Source organism: Urocitellus parryii, chromosome 4 (genome assembly GCF_045843805.1).
Source record: "Urocitellus parryii isolate mUroPar1 chromosome 4, mUroPar1.hap1, whole genome shotgun sequence".
In the NCBI taxonomy this organism is placed as follows: Eukaryota; Metazoa; Chordata; class Mammalia; order Rodentia; family Sciuridae; genus Urocitellus; species Urocitellus parryii.
In genome coordinates, this window is record NC_135534.1 from 79,561,369 (window position 1) to 79,569,681 (window position 8,313).

The 8,313-nt window shown below is 33.5% G+C and overlaps 1 pseudogene; it reads left to right on the plus strand.

Annotated features, from left to right (window-relative positions):
- The first annotated feature begins 1,265 nt into the window (after nt 1–1,265).
- LOC144254714 (U2 spliceosomal RNA) lies at nt 1,266–1,378 on the plus strand (annotated as a pseudogene).
- Nucleotides 1,379–8,313: the final 6,935 nt, after the last annotated feature.

Genomic DNA, 8,313 nt, shown 5'->3' on the forward strand with positions numbered 1-8,313 from the left:
AATAAATAAAATTAGAGAAAATGGAAACACCACAACAAGATGCCATTGAAATTCAAAGGATGACTACAAAATATTTTTTTCTAATTATATGCCAAGAAATTGGAATATCTTAAACAAATTTCTGAAAACATGTCTTACCAAGATAGAACCAAATAAAGGGTAGCTCTAAACACTGTGTGAAACAGATTTGGGATTTTCTACATAAAGACCATCCAGGAACAAGGATCCTAAACTGGTATTAGTAAAATATCAACTGAGAGTGTGTAAATAAACCTTGAAAACTTGATTGTGTAGATTTTGGTCAGTCTTAATTGCCCCCTCCATCTGATATTCCCACCCTTATCCAACAGACACACTGGAGCAGGCATGAGTTTAAAATTGTCAGTTTGGAGTTGAACTTTGAAAGATAATGAGACTAGAGGCACACTAGTTTATGACCTGCAAAATAATAGCATTGATATAAAGAAATACATCAAAAGAAGGCAAAATTCATCCAGATGTGGTACTGTACACCTTTAATCCTAGTGGTTTAGGAGGCTGAAGTTAAGAAGACCACAAGTTCAATGGCAGCCTCAGCAACTTAATGAGATCCTGTCTTTGAAGAATATATGAAAGGGTTGAGTGTGTGCCAGGGGTTGAGCACCCCTGGGTTCAATCCCTGGTACAACAAAACAGCAATAACAACAAAAATAATAATGTAAACTTCAAAGCAAAATTACTTTCATCTTACTGAGATTCTCCCCTTAGAGCCAACTTCGGATAGTTTGGAGTTTGCATGTCTTAGTAAAGCCAACATACTTTCTATTCTACATTTGACTAGAAGTTTGTCCAGAAATACAGTGACACAGGAAATAATTATTCCCCATTCTTGAAATTAAATCTTTAACATAGACACATTAATAAAATCATAACTGCTGTTTTATTTTTCATTGTGTAGAAAATTTATGCCTTCCAGGTAAATAAACACATTTAATTGTTTGTTTTGTGGTACTAGGGATTTAAACAAAGGGCACTCTACCCCTAGGCCTTACCTATTTTTTTAAATTGATATAGGGTCTTGCAGGTATCTGGAACTTGTGATCTTACAGCCTCTATCACCCAAAACACTGGACTTACAAATGTGTGCCACTGCTGCTGACCCACATATACCAAAACAAAACAAAAAACAAACAAACAAACAAAAAGAAATTGTCTCTGTTCAAGTCTTAGAGAGTTTTTATAATTATAAAAAATTGTCTCTGAACACATCTATAAATTGAACACACATCGCTTCTCGGCCTTTTGGCTAAGATCAAGTGTAGTATCTGTTCTTATCAGTTTAATATAAATTGAACACATATCAGAGTCTGGATCTTTTTTTTTTCTTATTTTAGTTGTTTTTATTTTGATGCATGAAATATAATAAAATAAGCCAAATATAGAAAGACATCAAAATACTCTGCAAGAATCTCGAGTTCAAGAAGAGTATAGTCCAAGAAGATATTATTGTTGTAAGAAGTTTAAATGAAATGAAGCTACATTATCAATATAGTCAGTTTTTTTAAAGTTTGAATATTCGTACTCTCCAAATCTTGCTGAATATATAGAAATGTTGCAGGTCTTTGTATACACCAAAAATGTGTATTTGTTTAAAGAATAAATTCTGTGAAACTATTACTAATCACATTATAGGCTGAAAGAACGTTGTCACACCGTGAAATTCTCCCTTACCTCACAAAAACTTATTAATGAATGGTTTGAGAAATGTTATTTTTATTATAAATGAGAGATCCTAGATAGAATTTTTCAAAATCATAATTAATGTAGTTTTAGAAAATAGAGATATTATACATCCAAATTGTTTCTTGTTTTCATCTCTATGACAGGGTCTGCTTGTTATTGATGAGCATGTATTTATTTATTAAGTTTCAAGAACCATTAGTGAAACAATGCATTAGTGAAACAATGCATATTGATAACTACACAAACAAAAAAATGAGTTAAGCCAGCAGTTTTCAAAACTCTTAGATTGTTTAGTGGGTGTATTAAGGTTGTCAAAAAACCCAAATAAATCTATATGTCTATATTTCTATGATCAAATCTATATCCATTTGAATATGTATACCTGAAATTGGTCCATGTGTTTATAGATACCAAGAAGTCTATCTTCAGGGTAAAATAATAGGCTGTAGACCCAGAGAAAAGTTGATGTTGCAGTCTCAAACCTGAAGACTTCCTGCAACCAGAATTCTTTCTCCTCAGGGTACCTTAGTCCTTTTCTCTGAGACCTTCAGCTGATTCGATAAGGCCCATTCACATTTTGGAAGTTAACCTGGTTTAATCCAAGTCTATTAATTTAAGTGTTTAACATGTCTAAAAAATTTCTGCCCAACACATTTTGATTACTTTGATTAAAACCTTGGTGCAACTAATGCATAAAATTAACCATCACAGTCGGAAAATTAGAAAATAATAAATAATAAGAGTATGAAAGCTATATTTGAAATATTATCAAATTCCATGAAAAATAATGGGTATTGCCTTCTATGGTAAGCAAGTTGAATAACATTGAAGAGGTCAAAATAGTCCTCCATGAGAGAATACTAATTTATCCAAGACAAAGACTGAAAAATCAGGTGAGCCAGAAGCTAAGAGGTTTCAAAAATGTGGTTGGAAATCAGAAAGGATATTTAGTTGTGAATGAGTTTTCATATGGTTATGGTACAAATTTAAAATTTTATTTTAGTGCAGAAGGAAATATAATGGATCATATTTATGTGGAGGAGTGACTATACATACCTATATACATGTATATGTGTATGTAAATATATATATATAACATCCATAAGTATGTGTGTGTGTAAATATTAGAAATCAAACACACAATACCAAAATAATCTATTTTTTTGGAATACTGTTTCTAAACTTTTATTTAGAATTATCCAATAGCACTTCATTTTCTATTTCCTAATCATATGCAACAATGAGTCTGGGTAATCTACTACCAAAAAAAAATTGCAGATTTTTTGTAATGGTGAATGTTTTGAATTATATAAAATATATTATTTAAAAGGGTGAATTGAATTTTCTGATTTATATACACATGATAATACTTGGTCCATGCACTCAAAAAATTATAAAACATAAAGTTACAATGGGACTGCTTTGAGGAATAGTTTGGTTCGATATAGCTAGACTACTTACTTTTACGTTTTGGGGTTTTTTTTTTTTTAGGTTTTTTGCTTTACATTTAGAGATTTTGTTTTAATTTTCTCATATGGTTCAAGGATGGAGAAAACAACTGATTCATCAAAATTATTTTATTCTCATCTATCAGTCTTGGCCATCAAAAATCTGTAATTCTGAGTTATTACCCATGATAGATTTCTCCTTCTTTCCTATACCACATTTATCACATGAGGAAAGCCTTTTGTGAGTTAACTCTGGTGTAAATGAAAGTTTTAAATTCTTTAAACAAATGGGTAGATGCTTCTATGATTAAATTATCTGAAACTGCCCTTAGTTTAGAAATAATCCCCTCATGTCAGGAAGCCAAAACATATTCTAGAAATAATCTACTTGCATTTGTTAACCATACACAAGTAGGTTGGTAAGACATTATCTAATGTAAAAGTTGGAATAAAGTTTCACAATATATATATTGACTGATATTTCGGATGCTGAATGATAACAATGAACATAGGAATAATCGTTTCTCTCCTTCTTGTCCTACCTACCCCATTCTTTCTTTTCTCACCAAACTTTCTTTCTCATTTGTTTCCCTTTTTGTTGTAGGGTTTATGACTCTTCAAAAGAAAGAACATTAGCAATTTAAATAATTTTGTAGTACATGTTCTTTTATTTTATTAGTAGATTTCATCCCTCAGAATTATATATATATATATATATATATACTGGGTATTGAATTCAAGGGAACTTGACCACTGAGCCACATCTCCAGCCTTATTTTTTATTTTATTTAGAGACAGGTTCTCATTGAGTTGCTTAGTGCCTCTGAATTTTTGAGGCTGGCTTTGAACCTGGAATCGTCCTGTCTCCACCTCTGGAGCCTCTGGGTTTACAGGCCTTTGCCACTGTGTGAGGCCCATCTCTCAGAATTTGTTTGCTAATTTTCTAGTCACACTTTTTTTTCCCTGTTAGTCAGCATTTAAATAGTTTAAATAATAAAACATTTGTATACAGTGTTCACTGCCCACACGAATGTACAGAGGATTCATAGCACTGGGATTCCTTCAGGACCCTACAGATAGCCTCCAAAATCCCTGAATAGGAAATCCTAGAGTTGAACTGGAGCCTAGTGAATAGAACTTGGTTCAGAGGAGTTTCACAGAGTACTGGTTCCTTGGATTGTCAAGAACTTCTCTAGAATAGGGAAGAACCCAGAGATAAAAAAAAAGTTAATTAGGTTAGATTGACTTATTAGATCAGATTGACTAATTAGATTAGATAGACTTACTAGATTAAATTAGATTGACTTATTAGATCAGATTGACTTATTAGATGAGATTGACTTATTAGATTCAATTGGTTAATTTCCTTTGATCTGATCACTAAATATTGTTTTTCTTTTCTCCCTTCTTAGGTAATAGGGAAGAAAGCATTAACTGAATTATGCTAAAATAAGAATAATTGGATAATATCATGATTCAGAGATTATTAAGAGATGAAGATTTTTTTAATGGTCATTAGCCCTGTGTAATGGCACACACCTGTAACTTTAGCAGCCTAGGGAGCTGAGGAAGAAGGATCACAAGCCAGCCTCAGTAAATTAGCAAGGACCTAAGTAATGAAATGAGACTCATGTCAAAACAAAAACTAAAGAGGTGGGTACATTTTTTTTGTGTGTGTGTTTAAGCACCTTAAAATTTGATGTCTACTTAAAAAAAATGTTACTCAATAAGTTTCAGAGAAAACGAAATTGAAGCAGCATAATTTTGAAAACAAATCACTTGTGTCTTTTACCATTTTACATTGCTACTAATATTACCTGTATTATTCCTTTTTTTTCCAAAATTCATACCCTCTTTATTGTTGCTTCTCAATCTTTTATTCTGTGCAGTCACCATTTTCATATTTCCAAAATGATATTCATAGTTTATGTGAGGGGGCAGGGAGTTACTAGAAATTAAACCAAGAAGTACTTTACTACTGAGTCACATCCCAAGCCCTTTTTATTTCTTAAGATAGTGTGTTTTGCTAAGTTGCTTATGGCCTTTCTAAGTTGCTGAGCCTGGCCTCAAAGTTAGACTCTTCCTGTTTGGACTCCTGAGTTGGTGGCATTGCAGGCATGTACCACGATGCCCAGTTTCATGTGTTCTCTTTGCACAGAGTGTTGTTCCAGGATGAGCAAATTATAACTGTTTTTTTCCCCTCTGGAGTGGAGAAACCATTTGCATTGTCAAATTTGCTGGGCAGATGATTTCATATTCTTGGACCAGATGGACATAATATGCACATATGTCTCTGCCCTTCATTCCAAATGTTTACTCAATGCATGCAGTAACAAGGAGAGCACTCTGGAGATTCCTGCATTTTCATTGTCAAGCACATTTCCTCCAGTTAGCAAGCTACCATCAATAAATAGTTTAGGCATGGGGAAAAAGGGTTCTATTATAAACTGAATATCTGGAATATACAAGACTATATAGCTGAATAATTGTTGAAAGCTTGTTTAATAAAATATGCTTCAAGGCAAGGTTGTGGCTCAGTGGTAGAGCACTCCTCTAGCACAGACACAGCCCTGGGTTTGTTTCCCAGCACCACATAAAAGAGTAAGACTGACCTCGGAAGGACAATCTTACAATTAATGCAAAAGGTACTTCAGGATCCAGAGACCCCATGGAGGTGACAGCAGAGAAGAGGAGGGTTGGGAGATGGGCGCCCTACCGCTGAGATGTTACAATTTCCCTCTTCACAGTCAATGTCCAGGCCTCAGGATCTCTCACAGGCACAAGCCTATTGTTGTGTGTCTATTAATATTTTTCAGTGCTGTTTGCAAGCTCTGCTACTGAAAAGATTGGTATCCTTTTGGATATTCCTTTAAATTTTTAAATCTTTATTGGAACAAGGTTTAACCCAGACTTAACTATTAACCATTTCTGAGGCAAATATTTTCTGTGTAGTCTACCTTTTATCCTATAAAAGTTATGAATATTTTCTAATAATATATATTATTTTGTTAATAGATACTATAGTATACCAAGGAAAGGCTGATACTAGAAAAATTAGTAAAGCAATAAAAAAGAATTCTTGGGGGTATTTATAAAAATCATGGTCCCCAGGAAAGATTAGTTTTGCCTTTGGAATCCAAGATAATTTGTTAAAAACACAATTGTTAAAACTCAATACAATCATTTTCCTGAAATATACAAAACAGTATAATAAAAGGTTTAGAGATCAGGTAATGATTTTCATGTATCCCAAAAATGTGGCACAGTCAGAACTAAATCATTAGTTGAAGAATGCATAAGAAAATGGTGGCATCCATGTTAAATTCAATTATCAAGTTTTGGGAAAGTTGGGACAAAAACTATTTCTTTTAAAGTCTTCCTTGCCACTCTATACACTACTGTAATTTTGTTGTTGTTGTTACAATGCAATTTGTGTAAATAGTTAAAGAAATTTGGGGACAGTCTCTTGGGAACAGGCTCTAGACTCAGAAAACATGGCTGTCAACACATGCTTTTACTTTACAACTTGTACCCATAGCACCAGGCTCATAATTTTGACTACTAACCTTTCAATGAGATCTTTTTAAATTTCAACAGATATTTCATATTTGTGGAACCAAAGTAAGAAAACAAGTTCAGGCCCATATATGGAATGTGCACGTTTGAAATGTGTAACTAGCTAGTAAAATGTTAATGAAATTTTTTATTGTTCTATTTTGAGACATATTATATACTCTCATAACAAGAAAATCTTGCCTAGAGTTTGCCAAGGAATAGTGTGCCCTGTCTGCTGTGGAAGAAAATGAAGAAAAAGCTGGGTAGACCCTGGCTCAGGCAGGAAATTTGGGATTCAAGACATTAGGAGGAAATTTAGGAGCCAGAAAACCTTATAAACATCTATGCCAGTGTGATCAATGTGGTTACACAGGGTGTGTCTGGAGTGTCAGGATGTTTCAGGAAGTGTGTGGGAGGTGGTGTTATAAAGGTTTGTTGATCAAGATTAGCCACAGTGTTAAATCAGTCTTCTCTATTTTGAAATTAAAAACCCATCCTAGCCTAATCTACCTTACTAATCTAGTCACTTATACAATCTTAATCACTCATACTAATTCCTATTGGAAGCTTCTTGAAATCTAATCACTTGGAGAACAGGGTGTGGTCTTCAGAGCCTCAATAAATGGAAACTGCAGGAGGAGCTAACCTCATTCCTCTCCAGATCAGAGTAGTTTTGGAACTCACCTAGCTTTGGAGACCCCTGAAAAAATACTGGTTCTACTGTGTGAAGCACTGATCCCCAGAGAGACTTCATATCACCTCTACAGCAAGCATTGGTGAGACGATAGCCACATTCCTTAGGTGAGTATATAATTTACAAAGGAGATGTTCCTATTATTATTATTTCTTTTTTGTACCAGCAATTGGACCCAAGGGTGCTTATCCATTGAACCATATTGCCAGGCTTTTTTGTATGTTTTATTTTGAGACAAGGTTTCACTGCATTGCTGAGGTTGTCTTTGAACTTTAGATATGCCCACCTCAGCTTCAGGTGTGACTGGGATTACAGGCATGCACCACCATGCCCTGTGCAACTATTTTCTGAAACAAACAAATTTTCAAAAATGTATAAATCTGTAAACTAAAATCATTTGAATGAACTGATGTTTTCGCTTAGTTTGGAAAAATACCTCCTTTTCTAGAAGCTATATAAAAATAAACAAATTGGTCATCTAATCTTACTACATGATTTTCGCTTATTATTTTTTGTATTCCTTGGTTTGTTCATATGAATAGTAAGGATAAAGAAAAACTGCCAGATGTCTTATAGTTTTGTATTTGGTGTAGATTCTATAAATTGGTTAGGAATATTTTGTTGTGTAAACAGGTCATACATGTATTATTTACTACTTTACAAATAATGCAAAGATATTCTCAAAATATAACTAAATAGTTCATAAAATGACTAAAAACATATTCCTCTTGGTTGTGGTAATATTATCTCTTTAGAGGTTGGTTTATTAACTTAAATTCTAGAGAAGCAAGGAAATGTATAGGCCTGCCGGAAAGTGACACTGGCTATCAGAAAGAAACCTGAGTATAAAGGGAAAGGCAATTTGTAATTACATAATGTAGAAATTAGGACCTC